This window comes from Gigantopelta aegis, chromosome 12 (genome assembly GCF_016097555.1).
Source record: "Gigantopelta aegis isolate Gae_Host chromosome 12, Gae_host_genome, whole genome shotgun sequence".
In the NCBI taxonomy this organism is placed as follows: domain Eukaryota; kingdom Metazoa; phylum Mollusca; class Gastropoda; order Neomphalida; family Peltospiridae; genus Gigantopelta; species Gigantopelta aegis.
Genome location: NC_054710.1, coordinates 20,334,149 through 20,356,233, shown reverse-complemented (window position 1 = coordinate 20,356,233; position 22,085 = coordinate 20,334,149). Strand labels below are relative to the sequence as shown.

Sequence of the window (22,085 nt, the reverse complement as noted above, 5' to 3'; positions counted from 1 at the left end):
ACCTTATTTTTTGTTTTAACTGTTCATGTTTTTCACTTTAAAACCATTGTTGTTTTTTTAAAGAATTATACAAGATGCAAGATGGCTGCCACTGATGCAAGCTTGTAGGTAGATCGTCGCAAGCTTGCAGGAAGCTCGTGGCAAGCGTGCGGGTAGCTCGTCGCAAGCTTGCGGGAAGCTCGTCGCAAGCATGCAGGAAGCTCGTAGCAAGCTTGCAGCAAGGTTGTAAAAAGGTTCCAAATACTAGCTTAAACTGAACAAGCTTGCGGGAAGCTCATCGCAAGCTTGCAGGAAGCTCGTCGCAAGCTTGCGGCAAGGTTGTAAAAAGGTTCCAAATACTAGCTTAAACTGAATAAGCTTGCGGGAAGCTCGTCGCAACGTTGCAGCAAGCTCGTTGCAAGCTTGCGGGAAGCTCGTCGCAAGCTTGCGGCAAGGTTGTAAAAAGGTTCCAAATACTAGCTTAAACTGAATAAGCTTGCAGGAAGCTCGTCGCAAGGTTGCAAGAAGCTCGTCGCAAGCTTGCAAGAAGCTCGTCGCAAGCTTGCAAGAAGCTCGTCGCAAGGTTGTAAAAAGGTTCCAAATACTAGCTCGAAACGCGGTAGTTACTACCTTGCCGCAAGGTTTGTTACCAGCTATTTATTAAGCTTGCAATTTTTGTTTGGGGGGGCCTAATTCACAAACGTCTCTTAGGCTCTGTTAGACAACAAAGCATCCTCTTTGCAAGTCTTTTAGTACTGCACTGCGAGATCACAAAGTTGAGAGTGTTTAGTGAATTAGGACCCAAGTATACATGTATTCCTATTAGGTTTTTTGCAATCATACAAATACACCACCCTGGTCCCACCCTGGTCCCACCCTGGTCCTACTCAGGCCCTATAGGCATTTAGCACTGGTACTTCTGATAGCCATATATTGATAGCCTGTTTTTCTAAAACACAGATGTTTAAGCATTAATTGTACATGTGTATATTGTACGTTACATGGCAGGTACATGTGAGACAAAAACAGGCAATTGCTAATTCGGACAACAATTAGGTGGGGTTTTTTAAATGAGGATTAAAAAACCCAATACATGTACATGTAGATCTAAAAAATATAGACAAACGAACACATGTGCCAATAATAGCATGAAAACAGGGATCCACAAGAGTACACACCTGATGTTTTGAAGTCGTAGAACTGGACACAATTTCTGTCAAGACAAATACATTTTTAAGAGGCCTAATATAAAACTAATTGTTAAATGAAGCCATTATTAACTTAACTGATTTCTATTTACTTTTTTCACTATTTAGTATTTTAGTCGTCCAGTGTGAATGTCCCTCACAATGAACTTACCCACAAGAAGGTGAAAGATAATATATAAGATTTTTGGTTAGAAGTCTAAGATTATGAGATGGAATCCCAAAATACTTTGCCTTATAAGGGGGTGGGGCAGGATGTAGCCCAGGGGGAGGGGCAGGATGTAGCTTAGCAGTAACATGATCGTCTATCGATGCCTGGTCGGTCTAGGATTGATCCCCGTTGGTGGACCCATAGAGCTGTTTCTTGTTCCAGCCAGTGCATCACCACCAATATTTCAAAGGCTGTGGTATATGTGCTATCCTTTCTGTGGGATGGTCCATATAATTAAAAGATCCCTTGCTACTAATGAAAAAATGTAGCGGGTTTCCTCTCTAATACTACAGTGAAACCTCTCAATACTGGACCCTCTATAAACCAAAATACCCTAAAAACCAGACATTTTTCAGTCCTTTTTAAAAAATCAGTACAGAACTTAACGTCTGTAAATCGGATACCTCTTAAATCCGGACATTTTACTTGGTCACGAGGGTGTCCGGTTTAGAGGAGTTTCACTGTATATGTCAAAATACCAAATGTTTGACATCCAATAGCTTATGATTAATAAAATCAATATGCTCTAGTGGTGTCGTTAAACAAAAGTGACTAATTTTTAACTTTCTAAGCGGAGCTACATGTACATGTATCACTATGGCTCCCTATTACTCCCCTGAAACTATTTCAATTTTAGCTCCTTTAGCACGTGAATTAAACAACACAAAGGTACTACAAAAGGATTAAATATCAATGCTCATTATGGTAAAAATACTTATATTTTAAATGGCTGCCCATAATCTAAGTTAAGGGAGCAACTGATCACCCTCCCCTTTTTTCTTCTGACAGCAACATAATATTGGTAATATAGTTGACAATTATGTAAAGGTTATGAGTATAACAAGACCATGACATTGTACACACTGTGGTCTGTTTGAAATATCTGTCACTCTGATAAATATGGAAACCGAAAGCTTTATTTAGCTGATTTAATAAATATATATTAACATTTGCAAATGACCCTGTAACATCTTAATATTATTTTAAGTAAACTCGTATTCACCTTTATTCTAAACATGGGAAGACAGGAATAAAAATGCTTTCTGTATAATCAAAGGAAATTGATTAACAAGAGACAGTGAGGAGTAGTGAAACTTGAAGGTTTAACAACTGACGACACCAATCTGTCGTCAATATCGGCACATTAATCTACAACATTCTTGGAGGGCGGAGCAATGCGACAACAGATTGTGTCATTCAATCCTCTGATTGGCTCCACTCTCACAGATGTGGGGGGCAAGGTGGGTGGAGGGTTTCGACCAATCAAGAACAAGGATGATGGTATAAGATTTTCCCATTCAGTCAGTGTGTGAGGTGGGGCTTTAACACAACTGCTGCAAAACACGACCTAGCAACATCGTGTGAACGTCGCAACACAAAGACACAGAAACAGTGAACACAAAAAAAAACTAAGTGAAAAGAAGACTTTCTGGAAAAAACAAAACATTTCCGTTTGCACACAAAGGTAGGACTATTTTTGAATTTTAAAAAATTATATATATACTTTTTAATGTACATTAATTGTGACTGCAACAGTACCTGTAGGAGTATTTTTAATTAATGTTTTTAATTTTAAATATACACTTTTTAATGTACATTTTAGCTGTAGGACTACACATATTTTTTATGTAAGTTTTTTCATTCTTCTTTCTTTTCCTTGTGTTATTTGTTTTACGAAATGTTTCCGTATGTAGCAGGGTTAGTTGTTGCAGCACTTGTAGTTTTAGTTTGACAGCAATATAAGTGGTAAAAGTTGTAGTTTTAGTTTGACAGCAATATAAGTGGTAAAAGTTGTAAAAAAACACAAAGAAATTTGTTTTGTTTAACACAACCTCTAGAGCACATTGATTTATTAATCATCGGCTGTTGGATGTCAAACATTTGGTAATTCTGATATACAGTCTTAAAGATGAAACCTGCTACATTTTTCATTAGTAGCAAGGGATCTTTTATATGCACCATACCACAGACAGGATAGCACATACCAGTGAACTTTGATATACCAGTCGTGATGCACTGCATGGCTGGAATAAGGAAATAGCCCAATAGGCCCATTGATGAGAATCGATCCTAGACTAACTGCACATTTTACCACCAGGCTATGTCCCACCCATCCATGTATGTAAAAGCTGCAGTGATCGTAGTAAAGTTCTATATCAGTCGTAGAGGTGGTCATAGCAGTAGGAGTGGCGGAGCGGATCATTTTAACATGATCATATACCATTAAAGTTCTATTTTAATATCAGTCGTAGAGGTGGTAATAGCAGTAGCAGTAGCGGAGCGGATCATTTTAACATGCTCATATACCACTAAAGTTCTATTTTAATATCAGTCGTAGAGGTGGTAATAGCAGTAGCAGTAGCGGAGCGGATCATTTTAACATGCTCATATACCACTAAGGTTCTCTTTTAATATCAGTCGTAGAGGTGGTAATAGCAGTAGCAGTAGCGGAGCGGATCATTTTAACATGCTCATATACCACTAAAGTTCTATTTTAATATCAGTCGTAGAGGTGGTAATAGCAGTAGCAGTAGCGGAGCGGATCATTTTAACATGCTCATATACCACTAAAGTTCTATTTTAATATCAGTCGTAGAGGTGGTAATAGCAGTAGCAGTAGCGGAGCGGATCATTTTAACATGCTCATATACCACTAAAGTTCTATTTTAATATCAGTCGTAGAGGTGGTCATAGCAGTAGCAGTAGCGGAGCGGATCATTTTAACATGCTCATATACCACTAAAGTTCTATTTTAATATCAGTCGTAGAGGTGGTCATAGCAGTAGCAGTAGCGGAGCGGATCATTTTAACATGCTCATATACCACTAAAGTTCTATTTTAATATCAGTCGTAGAGGTGGTAATAGCAGTAGCAGTAGCGGAGCGGATCATTTTAACATGCTCATATACCACTAAAGTTCTATTTTAATATCAGTCGTAGAGGTGGTAATAGCAGTAGCAGTAGCGGAGCGGATCATTTTAACATGCTCATATACCACTAAAGTTCTATTTTAATATCAGTCGTAGAGGTGGTAATAGCAGTAGGAGTGGCGGAGCGGATCATTTTAACATGATCATATACCACTAAAGTTCTATTTTAATATCAGTCGTAGAGGTGGTAATAGCAGTAGCAGTAGCGGAGCGGATCATTTTAACATGCTCATATACCACTAAAGTTCTATTTTAATATCAGTCGTAGAGGTGGTCATAGCAGTAGCAGTAGCGGAGCGGATCATTTTAACATGATCATATACCACTAAAGTTCTATTTTAATATCAGTCGTAGAGGTGGTAATAGCAGTAGGAGTGGCGGAGCGGATCATTTTAACATGATCATATACCACTAAAGTTCTATTTTAATATCAGTCGTAGAGGTGGTAATAGCAGTAGCAGTAGCGGAGCGGATCATTTTAACATGATCATATACCACTAAAGTTCTATTTTAATATCAGTCGTAGAGGTGGTAATAGCAGTAGGAGTGGCGGAGCGGATCATTTTAACATGATCATATACCACTAAAGTTCTATTTTAATATCAGTCGTAGAGGTGGTAATAGCAGTAGCAGTGGCGGAGCGGATCATTTTAACATAATCATATACCACTAAAGTTCTATTTTAATATCAGTCGTAGAGGTGGTAATAGCAGTAGCAGTAGCGGAGCGGATCATTTTAACATGCTCATATACCACTAAAGTTCTATTTTAATATCAGTCGTAGAGGTGGTAATAGCAGTAGCAGTAGCGGAGCGGATCATTTTAACATGATCATATACCACTAAAGTTCTATTTTAATATCAGTCGTAGAGGTGGTAATAGCAGTAGCAGTAGCGGAGCGGATCATTTTAACATGCTCATATACCACTAAAGTTCTATTTTAATATCAGTCGTAGAGGTGGTAATAGCAGTAGCAGTAGCGGAGCGGATCATTTTAACATGCTCATATACCACTAAAGTTCTATTTTAATATCAGTCGTAGAGGTGGTAATAGCAGTAGCAGTAGCGGAGCGGATCATTTTAACATGCTCATATACCACTAAAGTTCTATTTTAATATCAGTCGTAGAGGTGGTAATAGCAGTAGCAGTAGCGGAGCGGATCATTTTAACATGATCATATACCACTAAAGTTCTATTTTAATATCAGTCGTAGAGGTGGTAATAGCAGTAGCAGTAGCGGAGCGGATCATTTTAACATGCTCATATACCACTAAAGTTCTATTTTAATATCAGTCGTAGAGGTGGTAATAGCAGTAGCAGTAGCGGAGCGGATCATTTTAACATGCTCATATACCACTAAAGTTCTATTTTAATATCAGTCGTAGAGGTGGTAATAGCAGTAGCAGTAGCGGAGCGGATCATTTTAACATGCTCATATACCACTAAAGTTCTATTTTAATATCAGTCGTAGAGGTGGTAATAGCAGTAGCAGTAGCGGAGCGGATCATTTTAACATGCTCATATACCACTAAGGTTCTATTTTAATATCAGTCGTAGAGGTGGTAATAGCAGTAGCAGTAGCGGAGCGGATCATTTTAACATGCTCATATACCACTAAAGTTCTATTTTAATATCAGTCGTAGAGGTGGTAATAGCAGTAGCAGTAGCGGAGCGGATCATTTTAACATGCTCATATACCACTAAAGTTCTATTTTAATATCAGTCGTAGAGGTGGTAATAGCAGTAGCAGTAGCGGAGCGGATCATTTTAACATGCTCATATACCACTAAAGTTCTATTTTAATATCAGTCGTAGAGGTGGTAATAGCAGTAGCAGTAGCGGAGCGGATCATTTTAACATGCTCATATACCACTAAAGTTCTATTTTAATATCAGTCGTAGAGGTGGTAATAGCAGTAGCAGTAGCGGAGCGGATCATTTTAACATGATCATATACCACTAAAGTTCTATTTTAATATCAGTCGTAGAGGTGGTAATAGCAGTAGGAGTGGCGGAGCGGATCATTTTAACATGATCATATACCACTAAAGTTCTATTTTAATATCAGTCGTAGAGGTGGTAATAGCAGTAGCAGTAGCGGAGCGGATCATTTTAACATGCTCATATACCACTAAAGTTCTATTTTAATATCAGTCGTAGAGGTGGTAATAGCAGTAGCAGTAGCGGAGCGGATCATTTTAACATGATCATATACCACTAAAGTTCTATTTTAATATCAGTCGTAGAGGTGGTAATAGCAGTAGCAGTAGCGGAGCGGATCATTTTAACATGCTCATATACCACTAAAGTTCTATTTTAATATCAGTCGTAGAGGTGGTAATAGCAGTAGGAGTGGCGGAGCGGATCATTTTAACATGATCATATACCACTAAAGTTCTATTTTAATATCAGTCGTAGAGGTGGTAATAGCAGTAGCAGTAGCGGAGCGGATCATTTTAACATGCTCATATACCACTAAAGTTCTATTTTAATATCAGTCGTAGAGGTGGTAATAGCAGTAGCAGTAGTGGAGCGGATCATTTTAACATGCTCATATACCACTAAAGTTCTATTTTAATATCAGTCGTAGAGGTGGTAATAGCAGTAGCAGTAGCGGAGCGGATCATTTTAACATGATCATATACCACTAAAGTTCTATTTTAATATCAGTCGTAGAGGTGGTAATAGCAGTAGCAGTAGCGGAGCGGATCATTTTAACATGCTCATATACCACTAAAGTTCTATTTTAATATCAGTCGTAGAGGTGGTAATAGCAGTAGGAGTAGCGGAGCGGATCATTTTAACATGCTCATATACCACTAAGGTTCTCTTTTAATATCAGTCGTAGAGGTGGTAATAGCAGTAGCAGTAGCGGAGCGGATCATTTTAACATGCTCATATACCACTAAGGTTCTATTTTAATATCAGTCGTAGAGGTGGTAATAGCAGTAGCAGTAGCGGAGCGGATCATTTTAACATGCTCATATACCACTAAGGTTCTATTTTAATATCAGTCGTAGAGGTGGTAATAGCAGTAGCAGTAGCGGAGCGGATCATTTTAACATGCTCATATACCACTAAGGTTCTATTTTAATATCAGTCGTAGAGGTGGTAATAGCAGTAGCAGTAGCGGAGCGGATCATTTTAACATGCTCATATACCACTAAAGTTCTATTTTAATATCAGTCGTAGAGGTGGTAATAGCAGTAGCAGTAGCGGAGCGGATCATTTTAACATGCTCATATACCACTAAAGTTCTATTTTAATATCAGTCGTAGAGGTGGTAATAGCAGTAGCAGTAGCGGAGCGGATCATTTTAACATGCTCATATACCACTAAGGTTCTCTTTTAATATCAGTCGTAGAGGTGGTAATAGCAGTAGCAGTAGCGGAGCGGATAATTTTAACATGATCATATACCACTAAGGTTCTGTTTTAATATCAGTCGTAGAGGTGGTAATAGCAGTAGCAGTAGCGGAGCGGATCATTTTAACATGCTCATATACCACTAAGGTTTCGAGCATGTCTATCCCCGGTCCTGTCTCGATAGCCAGTCACTTGACCTGGGACAGATTAATTACCGGGGCAATTTTGAAATTTAAGTCAAAAAAATATATAAGGGAGAGTAGCAGTAGCAGTAATAATAACAGAGGTAGTAACATAGTAGTAGTTGTAATAGTAGTACTTAGTAGTAATACCAATAGTAGTAATAGTTGTAGTAGTAGTAGTAGTAGTAATAATACACATTGTTGGAGTAGTAGCAGTAATAATGTAGTAGTAATAGTAATAGTTGTAGTAGTAGTAGTAGTAGTAGTAATAATACACATTGTTGAAGTAGTAGCAGTAATAATATAGTAGTAGTAGTAGTAGTAGTAACATATGTTGGGTGTTGGGGTCTGTTCTAGATGCTAGAAAAGATCTATAAATCGATTTTGTGCTCTCAGAATATATTGTAGGCCTTGACATTTACAAGTTATAAAATCTGGTAGCATTCAGTAAAAATTGGTCGCCCAATAATTTTAATAAATTAAAACCTTTACAGAGAAAAAAGCTAAATATTTTTTTTATATTTAAAGATGTTGTTTTATGCTGGGAAAGAAAGGAAGTGTTTTATTCAACAACACACTCAACACATTTTATTTAGGGTTATATATGGGGTCTGACATATGGTTAAGGACTACATGGATACTGAGAGAAAACCGCTGTGGCCGCTTCATGGCCTACTCTTTTCGATTAGCAGCAAGGGATCTTTTATATGCACAGCCTTTGTTACACCAGTTGTGGAGCACTGGCTGGAACGAGAAATAGCCCAATGGGCCCACCGATGGGAATCGATCCTAGATCGAATGGACATCAGGCGATTAGGTGGGAGTTTTATGTGTTTAAGCGTCTTGTTAATTGTGGAGTAACTGGATGCGCCAATAAATCTAGTAGCCCGACGAACTACCGGGATTAGACGTCTGGTAGCCCGAGCAACAAATCAGTAACCAAAACACCCCGGGCTGCCACTAAGGTGGAACCCTATATTGCATTGTTAGCTGTTAAAAGACCTGCAGAATCTGCACCTACTCATTTTGACTATCTGCAAAACAACTTTTTAAACTGCAATCATAACAATGAAATGAAACTTGGCTTTGGAAGTGGCTTGAGGGTAATCTAATAAATGACATATTACCATCACACAGACAAACACCGATAGAAAATAACCTTTTTAATAACATCAAGGGTGCGGGATGTAGGCCAGTGGTCAGTCTGGGATCGATCCCATCAGTGGGTCCATTGGGCTATTTCTCGCTCAGCCAGAGCACCACAACTGGTATATCAAAGGGTGTGGTATGTGCTATCCTGTCTGTGGGATGGTGCATATTAAAGATTCTTTACTGCTAATGGAAAGTAGTGGGTTTCCTCTAAGATTGTGTCCAAAATGACCAAATGTTTGACATCCAATAGCCGAAGATTAATTAATCAATGTGGTAAAGTGCTTGTGGTGGGCCCATTGGGCTATTTGTCATTTCAGCCTGTGCACCACGATTGGTATATCAAAGTCTGTGGTATGTGCTATCTAGGGGTGTAACAATATACTCAAATATTCGGTGCACTGAACAGCAATCTATATCGTAATTGCATTCGTATTTGTCACTAGCTGAACTGAATACATGAATACACATATGTAATGCTAACTATAACTTATGTTTCTAATTCACACTAACCCAAACCCTGCAATTGCCCGTGTCAATTAGCAATGCCATGGAGATTGGTGCAGAGTTCTTCATTCTCTGCGGCATTTTTTTTGCCATGGGTTATATTGATTTTTTTTTTCAAGATGTATTTTTTCCTGATTGTTAAAAATAAAATATACTTTGTGAACTGAAAACAGATTAAAAGTAAATCTTAAAACAGTAACTGCACCGTTAATACTACTTATCTGAATTTCATCGTCATCAGGCATGATAAAAAAATATATGTAATAAAAATACCAAATTAGTTCGTTTACATTGCTGTCCATATGGCAAAACAATTGGGCTTTTTTACATGCATCATGACAGATTAAACCTTGTAACTGGAAAATATCAAGTGCATGCAGCTGTAAAAGATATCATTATTGCTTTGTCTATAATTTGTGAAAATTTAAAGACGTTTAAAGACTTTAAATTACAATTCAAAGACTTTGAAAGACTTAAAAATATTTTTTTCAAATTCAAAGACTTTCAAGGAATTTAAAGACCGCTACAAACCCTGGCTACTATAGAAACATTTTAATATGTAAACGTGAGTGTGAGTGAATTTAAAGACCGCTACAAACCCTGGCTACTATAGAAACATTTTAATATGTAAACGTGAGTGTGAGTGAATTTAAAGACCGCTACAAACCCTGGCTACTATAGAAACATTTTAATATGTAAACGTGAGTGTGAGTGAATTTAAAGACCGCTACAAACCCTGGCTACTATAGAAACATTTTAATATGTAAACGTGAGTGTGAGTGAATTTAAAGACCGCTACAAACCCTGGCTACTATAGAAACATTTTATAGAAACATTTTAATATGCTACTATAAACGTGAGTGTGAGTGAATTTAAAGACTGCTACAAACCCTGGCTACTATAGAAACATTTTAATATGTAAACGTGAGTGTGAGTGAATTTAAAGACCGCTACAAACCCTGGCTACTATAGAAACATTTTAATATGTAAACGTGAGTGAATTTCTTTAGGACAGATCAGCAAGTTATTATCTTCAAATGTCACCAGAGGTCAGTAAATGCTACTTACCTACAATGTACTTCACTTAATGCAAAAATCTTCATGAGGAATACGGGAACAATTGCTGAATCGGAATTTCCAAGATAAGCACACATAGTTTGTTAATGAATATTTACCAAAACACTCATGGCTAGCGACATATCAAACTGTCAATAGCTGTCAATCATTTCCAACCAACGCTGTAACAATTGTTTCATCATTATTTCTAAACAAAGTACATGCAGTATGTGTATAAACCAGTATTTACTAAAAGGTTTTAAAAACTCATCAAATATCAAACTACAAATAACTGTCAATCATTACCAACCAACACTGCAACAATTGCTTTATCATTATTTCTAAACAAAGTACATGCAGTATGTGTATAAACCAGTATTTACTAAAACACTCAAAACTCAGGGAAAATAAAACAGCTAATGCACTAATTTTCACTGAATCGATATTCTACTAATAAGTAGCTTTTAAATTATTTGCCGTGACACTGTGACCTTCGGAATATGAAATGAAGGACAAAAAAGATGGATTATGGAAGATGAAAATGGATTAATATTTGCATACAGAACTTCTCTGGCTTTGCTATCACAAGTGACAGCACCAATTCTGCTAAGGGCCAATCCATTTGTATTGTGTTTGTAAAATGTATCTTAGTACAGGCCGGCTTGAAATAGGAAATAAAATATTGCCTGCCATTATTTGTTTAACATAGCAGGTTAAAAAATACAAAAACATGACCAGCTAAGAAAAACTATCACCTGCTAGAAAGAAGGAAGGAATGAAATGTTTTATTTAACGATGCACTCAACACATTTTATTTACAGTTATGTGGTGTCTGACATATGATTACTGGAGATAAGACAAGATGAGATGAAGGGAGAGTTTGAGATGGCATGTGGAGATGGGATGAAGGGAGAGTGTGAGATGGTGTGTGGAGGTGGGATGAAGGGAGAGTGTGAGATGGTGTGTGGAGGTGGGATGAAGGGAGAGTGTGAGATGGTGTGTGGAGGTGGAATGAAGGGAGAGTGTGAGATGGTGTGTGGAGGTGGGATGAAGGGGGTGTGAGATGGTGTGTGGAGGTGGGATGAAGGGAGAGTGTGAGATGGTGTGTGGAGGTAGGATGAAGGGAGAGTGTGAGATGGTGTATGGAGAATTAGGTATTCTGAGAATGATTTGAAAGCATTATGGAATTAAAACACAACAGATTCTAGGGTCTCCACTAGAGCTGTAATGATACGGTGATACAGTATCATATCGTGATACGAGGACCACAATACGATACACCGATTAAGGACAGCTGTATCACGATATAACGATATATTCATACAGTTGCCAAAATATATGTGTGTTCCCTTCTACCTCTGTACTATCTAAAAAAAAAAATCTGTACAGCAGGGGATGTTGTAACTGCCCAGAGGTCTGCACTTAAACCTAAACATAATAACAAGTTGATTTTTCTCAAGAAAAACCTGAAATTCTATTGAACTGCATTGAACAAGTATGTTATGTTTATTTTTTCTCAAGACTCCCCATTTGTATTTTGAAACATTTTAATTTCATTTTATTGTCAGGTGACAATATAAATCCTGTAATACAGCTTGTGTCATGTTTTAAATTTTGATTCAGGTTATCATGTTTCATAATCTTGAACTAAACAGTTTAATTATCGATGATTGATATGAAAAGTTAAGTATCGCGATACATATTGTATTACGACCCAAGTATCGAGATACATATCATATCGCGACCTCCTGTATCATTACAGCTCTGGTCTCCATGAGTACTAATGCAAGGGCCGAGTCTAGCAAGACTTAAGTCCGTTCACAGGACTCGAGTACCCGTGCAAAGAAGAGCACTCTCATTTAATAATAATAAAATTAATGTCATTTTGTCATATGCTTGTCTCCAGTTACACTATAGGGCTAGGAGACATGTAAGGGAAACAAAAGTGGAATGTGTCGAATGCAATACAATGGCATGGTTTGGCAGCCAGGTTCAGAGCTGGAATTAAGATGTATAATGCTATTTTACTTCATTCTTTAATCTCACTATCATCTAGTGTATGTGTCAGGTACTCGGTCCGGATCGAGTTTGAGCCTCGAGGCCCAAACAGAATGGTCAACTAAATAGCAGATGAGATAAGCATATAAACATCTGTCTTTTGTGAAATGATCTGCCATTTTCGTTGGTGGTTTTAACAGGGGAATTTCTATATTACCTGTTAGGTCTAAAAACGGACAGCTTTTCACATTGCACAGACTGCTATTTCGAGCACTGTGGTGAACAATGTTATTTGTAATGAATTTTTAAAATACATGTTATAGTCTGTTTGCATCAAAAGGGAACCAATGAATTGGCATGTATAACATGTAACTACATAACGAATTAAGGAAGGAAATGTTTTTATTTAATGACGCACTCAACACATCTTAATTATGGTTATATGGCGTCAGACATATGGTTAAGGACCACACATATATTGAGAGAGGAAACCCACTGTTGCCACTTCATAGGCTATTCTTTTCAATTAGCAGCAAGGGATCTGTTATATGCACCATCCCATAGACAGGATAGCACATACCATGGCCTTTGATATACAAGTCGTGATGCACTGGCTGGAACAAGAAAATTGCCATTAAATTCCATAGGTTAAATATATATCTTTTTGATACAGGTATGAAGTCGACTGATGGCACAACCAGGTCAAGTACACACAATTCTACATTTAGTATCTGTGTTTGCACACCTTGGCTGTTCCAGCATTTTGTCTTCACCCCTATATTAAAAGATTAATTTAATCTATAACAATCTGATGGTAATTTGGTGATTTAAACAACACAACATTAACCTCCCCCAACCCCCCCCCCAAAAAAAAAAACCCAGTGTTTTACTGACATGTAAAAAAATATTATGGGAGTTGGTATGGATTTAAAAGTTAATATGTTTTCATATAAGTTTTTCCATTATTCATCATAGATTTACAGGGGTGAGATTTAGCTCGACAGTCGATTGAGTGCTCGCCTGAAGTGCTTGTGTCATAGGATCGAACCACCTCGGTGGATGATTAAACGGATTGAGTTTTTCTCAAACCAACCAGTGCACCACAACTGGTCAAAGGCTGTGGTATTTGCTTTCCTGTCTGTGGGAAAGTGATCCTAGAAACATGTAGTGGGTTTCCTCTGATTACTATACATGTCAGAATTATCAAATGTTTGACATCTAATAGCCGGTGATTAATTAATCAATATGCTCTAGTAGTGTCATTAAACAAAACAATCTTAACTTTTACAGAATTACATGCCAATTCATTAGTTCCTTTTTCAAGCAAATGAACTACAGACCATGATGATCGGTATACCGAGTGTAAATTACATATCAGACTGAGTCCAACATGTATCTACTGTATGTTATTTTATCTAACGACACCACTAGAGCACATTGATTTATTAATCATTGGCTAATGGATGGATGTAACAGATATGGATGGACAGATTGATGGATGGATAGATGGATGAATAAAGTATGGAACAGATGGATGAATGGATGGATGGATGGATGGAAGATGAATGGATGGATGGATTCAGATGGATGGATGGGTGAATGAGGTATGGAACTGATGGATGAATGGATGATGGAAGGATGAATAGATGGATGGATGGATGGATAGATAGATGGAAGGATGAATGGATGTATGGATGGAACAAATGGACGAGTAGATGGATGGATGAATGGACTGATGGATAGATGGATGGATGGATGGATGAATGGATGATGGATGGAACAAATGGATGGATGGATGGAACAGATCTAGCGATATGGAACAGATGGATGGAACAAACGAATGGATGGATGGGTGGATGGACAAAAGGATGGATGGATGCATGGATGCATTTACTGAATGATGTAGATATCACGGAAAGAATCAAAACTTCTTCTGTTATCACTAATCAACACATATTACTTTCTGTTGAAATAATCTTGTTGTAAAATGACCTGGGAGTTCATGTAGTACATCTAAATCATACGTTTCAACTATCACATATCATGGATGGAAAATGATACCGTTAATAATTTTATATGATCTGGGTTATGTAATTTTAATGAGAGAAATTACCTGGTGCTAATTCCAGTACACATGTATAGTACTGAATGAACTAGGTACAATAATAATAATAATAATAAATACAACCACAAGCGTTAATAATGATAACCGCAAGCATTAATAACGGATTCCCAAGTTACAACAGCTGTACATTACGTAAGCTAATTTATATGTTATTTAATTATATCAATAACTATCCCCCCCCCCCTTCCCATCTCTCCCTCCCTCTCTTCCTGTCTGTCTTGTCTCTCTCAGTATTAATGCAGCAATGTCTGTTAAAATGTACTAAAAGAAGTCAGGTCTGTGCACTCGACCAACCCTCCCCTCCCTCCCTCCCTATCTCTGTCTGTCTGTCTGTGGTATTTACGTAGTCATTCATGTGTGAGGTGCACAATTGTTCTTGAGCACCCAAGTGCATCTTAATTTTATTTATCCTGCAACCACCATCTATTGACAGAATAGGATGACGGATAAAGCAAAGTCATATCCTGCTAATACTAGCATTACTACTCATATGACGTTACACGAATAACGTACTTACAAAATCGGTCATTTGACCTCTAGGTCATCATACAAAGTAACAGAAATAATAGTTTTTCCCCTTAATTTTTATGGTCTTCAGGATAAAGATAATAACTAGTTAATGACGTAGGATATCGACTTTATCGTGTTCAGCTGAATGAGAAATTTCCCATTTTAACCTTCACAGGATAAACCAGATATCTGACGTCATTGACTAGCTATTCTCTATCTCATTTCTATTGTCAATCTGAAAATGTTAACAGCGCACCTGCTGGTTATTGGAAAAGCAGCTGCTTTAACCCCAGCCGGCCAGCCCCAGTGTTTGAACATCATTATACTCATTCAGTGATTGTTCAATGGGGCGGGGCGTAGCTCAGCGGTAAAGTGCCCACCTGATGTATGGTCGGTTTGGGATCGATCCCAGTCGGTGGGCCTATTGGGCTATTTCTCATTCCAGTCAGTGCACCATGACTGGTATATCAAAGGCAGTGGTATGTGTGGTCCTTAACCATATGTCTGATGCCATATAACCGTAAATAAAATGTGTTGAGTGCGTCGTTAAATAAAACATTCTTTAAAAAAAAAAAAATTGTTCAATGTGTACTATTCAAATCTTCTTTTTGTCAATATGAGCACTTTACTCCAGATTTTATCTAAGGAGAGTTATTCATCACTCATCTCGTATTTTATCTAAGGAGAGTTATTCATCACTCATCTCGTATTTTATCTAAGGAGAGTTATTCATCACTCATCTCGTTATTTTATCTAAGGAGAGTTATTCATCACTCATCTCGTATTTTCAAGTGAGAATGATTGGTTTAAGTGATCACTCACCTGCATGGAGTTTATGAGGAGAGTGATTTTTCACTTGTCTGGTATTGTTAAGCGAGAATGATTGGTGTAAGTAATCACTCACCTGAAGTTTATAAGAAGAGTGATTCATCACTCGCCTCATATTTTCAAACGCGAAGGATTGGTGTAAGTAATCACTCACCTGGAGTTTATAAGGAGAGTGATTCATCACTTGCCTCATATTTTCAAACGCGAAGGATTGGTGTAAGTAATCACTCACCTGGAGTTTATAAGGAGAGTGATTCATCACTTGCCTCATATTTTCAAACGCGAAGGATTGGTGTAAGTAATTACTCACCTGGAGTTTATAAGGAGAGTGATTCATCACTTGCCTCATATTTTCAAACGCGAAGGATTGGTGTAAGTAATTACTCACCTGGAGTTTATAAGGAGAGTGATTCATCACTTGCCTCATATTTTCAAACGCGAAGGATTGGTGTAAGTAATTACTCACCTGGAGTTTATAAGGAGAGTGATTCATCACTTGCCTCATATTTTCAAACGCGAAGGATTGGTGTAAGTAATCACTCACCTGGAGCTTATGAGGAGATTATTTGTTCACTAGCCTGCTATTTTCAAACGGGAATGATTGGTTTGATGAAAGTGAATACTCACTTTTCCTGGAGATTAATGGACATCGGAAAATTGTCTTGTGATATTGCAGACTTCATAACCATATAAGACCTTTACTAATCACATTTGTGACTTTTGTTCATTAAAGAGCCTTGATCAGGGGTCGAAATGTCATGACAACCTGTCAGACAGTGACGATGTGTACAGGTAGCAATTTACTACCTGCCTCTTTTGTTAAGAAAACCAATTACTCAGAGAATGTTAATTATGAATTTACGAACTCAAGCACGACCTTTTCATACTGGGAAAAATATGGGATTAATTCCTGTCAGATTATATTTGTCAGAATTACCAAATGATGGGTCAATGGCAGAAGAATATGTTTGTTTTGTTTAATGATACCACTAGAGCACATTGATTAATTAATCATCGACTACTGGATATCAAACATTTGGTTATTCCGACACCTCGTCATCAGAGGAAACCCGATACATTTTTCAGTTAGCAACATGGGATCTTTTATATGTACTAGACCCACAGACAGGACAGCACATACCACAGCCGTGAACCAGATGTGCACTGGTTGGAACACGCCGATACTTTGTTATTCATTCACTATTACTGATTCTTGTTTGTGGAATTAATATTTAAACAGCATACAATTGATCCAAATTTAGGCGGTGGTGTTTATCTTCAAAACATTTTATAGAAACAAGTACCATTCTCGACTTTCTTAACACGTAGTAACCTCCTGGTAACCTCAATGACCATTCTAGACTTTCTTAACACATTGGTAACCTCCTGGTAACCTCAATGACCATTCTCGACTTTCTTAACACGTAGTAACCTCCTGGTAACCTCAATGACCATTCTAGACTTTCTTAACACATTGGTAACCTCCTAGTAATCTCAATTACCATTCTCGACTTTCTTAACACGTGGTAACCTCCTGCTAACCTCAATGACTGTTCTCAACTTTCTTAACATGTGATAACCTCCTGCTAACCTCAATGACCGTTCTCAACTTTCTTAATACATGGTAACCTCCTAGTAACCTGAATGACCGTTCTAGACTTTCTTAACATGTGGTAACCTCCTGCTAACCTCAATGACCATTCTAGACTTTCTTAACACGTGGTAACTTGGTAACCTGAACGACCATTCTAGACTTTGTTAACATGTGGTAACCTCCTGCTAACCTCAATGACCGTTCTCGACTTTCTTAACACATGGTAACCACTTGGTAATCTCAATTACCATTCTTGACTTTCTTAACACATGGTAACCTCCTGGTAAGCTAAATGACTGTTATCGACTTTCTTAACACATGGTAACCTCCTGCTAACCTCAATGACTGTTCTCGACTTTCTTAACATGTGCTAACCTCCTGGTAACCTCAATAACCATTCTCGACTTTCTTAATGTGTTAATCTCCTGCTAACCTCAATGACTGTTCTCAACTTTCTTAATGTGGTAACCTCCTGGTAACCCGAACAACCGTTCTCGACTTTCTTAATGTGATAACCTCCTGCTAACCTCAATGACTGTTCTGAACTTTCTTAATGTGGTAACCCGAATGACAGTTAATCTTGACTTATTTCAATGACTATGGTGTTGTTAATTAAACAACAAAACAACCAATACTTTTTCCAATGCATGTTGTCAACGATTAAAAACCTAAATGTAAGGATTGACACTCTTAGCTTCAGGCCCATGTCAGAACAGATCATTCTAATTTCTGCTCGTACCTAAAGGACAATTCCATCATTTCAGAACAAAAATGGTGCCATCTTCAATACTTTTTAATTGCAGATGGCTCCTTCCTGCTCTTAGCCCAAGGAATTAAAAGAACTCACCTTCAGGCTTATACCAGTATTAATCATTTATTAATATTTTATAACATCGGTAGTATTTTATATTATTTTATCCCATTATTTTACCCCCTGAGAGAGAGAGAGAGAGAGAGAGAGAGAGAGAGAGAGAGAGAGAGAGAGAGAGAGAGAGAGAGAGAGAGAGAGAGAGAGAGAGAGAGAGAGAGACGGAGATGGAGACGGATGGGGGTAGGGACCCACTGCAACAACTCGGACAAAAGAGACAGTCATTGGAGGGTCTGTGCTGAGTTCACTGCCATTGTAACAAATGTTTTCAACTAACGGAGCATTTTTAACAACTTAAATTACACCTCAAATATATCTTGTTTAAAATGTCAGTGTATGCATATACTGTAAAACCTAGCTGTCTCAACCGGATCATGTCGGGGACCTAATATTTATCTAATTTTGACAGGATCCGGTGTTTAAAGGGTCAAATTTATAAAATGTAGAGAATTTGGAACCATGAAACTTGGCCGGTTGACAGGATTCTGGTTTGTCCTCAAAGAATAATCCCTTTGATGTTTAATAAGTCATGTAATCCCTTTAATGTACATGTACATATATATATACCAGTCATGTAATCCCTTTAATGTACATGTACATATATATATATATATATCTACCAGTCATGTAATCCCTTTAATGTGCATGTACATATATATATATACCAGTCATGTAATCCCTTTAATGTACATGTATACATATATATATATATACCAGTCATGTAATCCCTTTAATGTACATGTACATATATATATACCAGTCATGTAATCCCTTTAATGTACATGTACATATATATATATATACCAGTCATGTAATACCTTTAATGTACATGTACATATATATATATATATATATACCAGTCATGTAATACCTTTAATGTACATGTATATATATATATATACCAGTCATATACCTTTAATGTACAAGTACACACACACACATGTATATTATATATATATATATATATATATATATATATACATACCAGTCATGTAATCCCTTTAAAGTTTGATATACATGTATTCAATTCAATTCTTTATTGATAAGTCATGGGTTACTGGTTGGGATGGGAAAAGCATGAGTTTACTGAGAGGAACCAGTCCCAAGACTTAATTATGTACAACAAGCACTATATACTAAGCTTGAAAATTAAACATGGTATTTAATCATACTTTATTATACACAGGTGTGTTCAACTACGTAAAATCAATCATGGTGAGACCCTTTCAGAGTTTCTGCTAGTGGGTTATATGGAGGGTGAAATTATGTACCCTAAAATCTTAAAAATGACTGGATATATTTTTTTATTACCCATATGGACAGTGAGATGCAGATGAATATATTTTCTATCTTTCCCTAGGGAAAGATAGAAGCTATCTTGCCCCGCTGATGTCATGACATTAGTTTGGTGACGTCATCGGTTTCCTTGACTGTCGTCTCTTGATGATATTTTACAAAACATTTAGCTCCACCAGTGTTCAGTTTTTGTTGATATCGTTTAAGCAATTTGTTCTTGATAACAATTAAACATGCTCTAAACTAATTTCTTTGTAGTTCATTCACTTTCCACTTGAAACATCAGTTCATTACGAATGTGACCTCTCTTGCTTACATTTGATTTGTGTACCTATAAAGATAGCTTTTGACGTCATTGCATGTCTTGTATATTATATAGTTTGTGTCATGTAACAAGTTTAAAGTTTTAAGTTTCTAAAACTATTTACACTATGAGTAATAAATACAATAACCCACTAAGTTATTGTCTATATAATTTTAGACAGATCAGTTATAGGTAGAAAATTGCTGTTTAAAATTTGTCAAAGCACATGAATTAGGAAGGAAGGAAATGTTTTATTTAATGTTGCACTCAACACATTTTATTCATGCAGGGTTTCAGCCAGAGGGTAAAACAGGTATGGCGCCATACCCAAAATGTTTTGCAGATTGTTTTTTTTTTAAAGTTAACATTTTGACAAAATTAATTTCTCTTATCATTACTGTATGATTTTTTTAACCCTAAACTCAACCCATTTTCTTTCTGGGGGAAGCCCCCATACACCCTGTTGACTGTGGTTGCATTTACGTCCATATACATGTAGCGCCATACCCAAAAATTCTTTATGGCAAAAACACTGCTTATGGTTATATGGTGTCGGACATATGGTTAAGGACCACACAGATATTGAGAGAGGAAACCCGCTGTCACGTACTACTCTTTCCAATTATCAGCAAGGGATCTTTTATATACATCAATCCCACAGATAGGATAGTACATACCACAGCCTTTGTTACACCAGTTGTGGAGCTCTGGCTGGAACGAGAAATAGCCCAATGGGCCCACTGATGGGAATCGATCCTAGATCGATTGCACCTCAGGTGAGTGTTAAAGCTGTAGTACTGTGAAAAGACATGAAAGGCGGTGTACAATTTCCGAACATTCAAACCCATAACCACCTACACAGGTACATGTGCATGTAGTATAGACCTGTACTTATCGTCTGGTTGGTTTTTATTATATACTCTCAAATTATTTTCCGGTAGAATTAAGGCTGACTTTACCCGATTACAGATCTATTTTTAGACTTATAATACCAACTTTTACTTTGTAATATGGCTTATGGACGAAGAAAAAAAAGAAGAAGAAAAAAACAAAGAGGATTAAACATACATTTAGTAACAAGGAAAATTAAATTTTACAAAGAATTACAGGCCGACTGAATTTGTAAAATGTAAATTGAACAAAAACCCAATGCTAAACACATGAGATATTTAAAATACCCCCAACTACAACTAGTTTTATAATAATACCATAACTTTAAACTCTTTCAACACGAAAGGTTAATTACAGAGCAAATTTGAGATTCTATTCTGCCTTGTTTATTTCCACTTTGGATTAATCATTTCATCATTCCCATTTGTATACACGCTTTTGTTGTAAAGGATTGATCAAAACAATATCATATGACTTTTTAAAAAAACCTGACATTCATAACTGCATGAATATCAATTTTGTGCTAAACACATGTACATGTACTTTAGGCAATGCTTAACAATAAAGAGATCGTTTGAGCTATTTTTTTGTTTCCAGTCCTTATGGTTTGACGCGAGCAATTGCTCCTGCTCGTGTGTGCTTGCACAAAATGATTTCCGTGTCAGCGAAAAAATTTATTTACTTAAACTTACTGTGAACTTACATGTACTTTTTAGATAGATACATCAAACAACTCTTCGCTGATTGTTTTCCCCATTTGGATACTGAGAACAATTGCTCTCCTACATAATTTCACGAATGCAATGTATTGCTCACCATCGATTTTCAAACCATATAAGCACTGTGTTTCTAATGTTCATAAGTAAAACCTCGGTCACACTGTCAAGGATCGTCTGGCCAGATCCACGACGAATGAAAGCAAGGATAAAGCAAGGATTATTAAGGATAGGGGGTTAGTTGACAACGGAGAGTGCTATGTGTCGCTATGGGTCCCTACGGATCATTAAGGATTGGTATAGTTCAGTATACCAGATCGTATCAGTGGCTAACCCAGCGTCCTCATCCTTGATAGTGTCACCGAGGCTGT

The 22,085-nt window shown here is 37.1% G+C and overlaps 2 protein-coding genes across 3 annotated transcripts in view; one reads left to right on the top strand and one right to left on the bottom strand.

The window, feature by feature from the left end:
- The window catches only part of LOC121386383 (selenoprotein S-like), an 86,863-nt gene that overhangs the window by 20,186 nt on the left and 44,592 nt on the right, over window positions 1-22,085 (bottom strand). The window lies entirely within an intron of this gene.
- The window catches only part of LOC121386384, a 38,379-nt gene continuing 18,988 nt past the window's right edge, over window positions 2,695-22,085 (top strand). The window contains exon 1 of the mRNA XM_041517263.1: window positions 2,695-2,860. The gene's annotated coding sequence lies outside the window, so the exon portion shown is untranslated. The remainder of the gene's footprint in view (window positions 2,861-22,085) is intronic.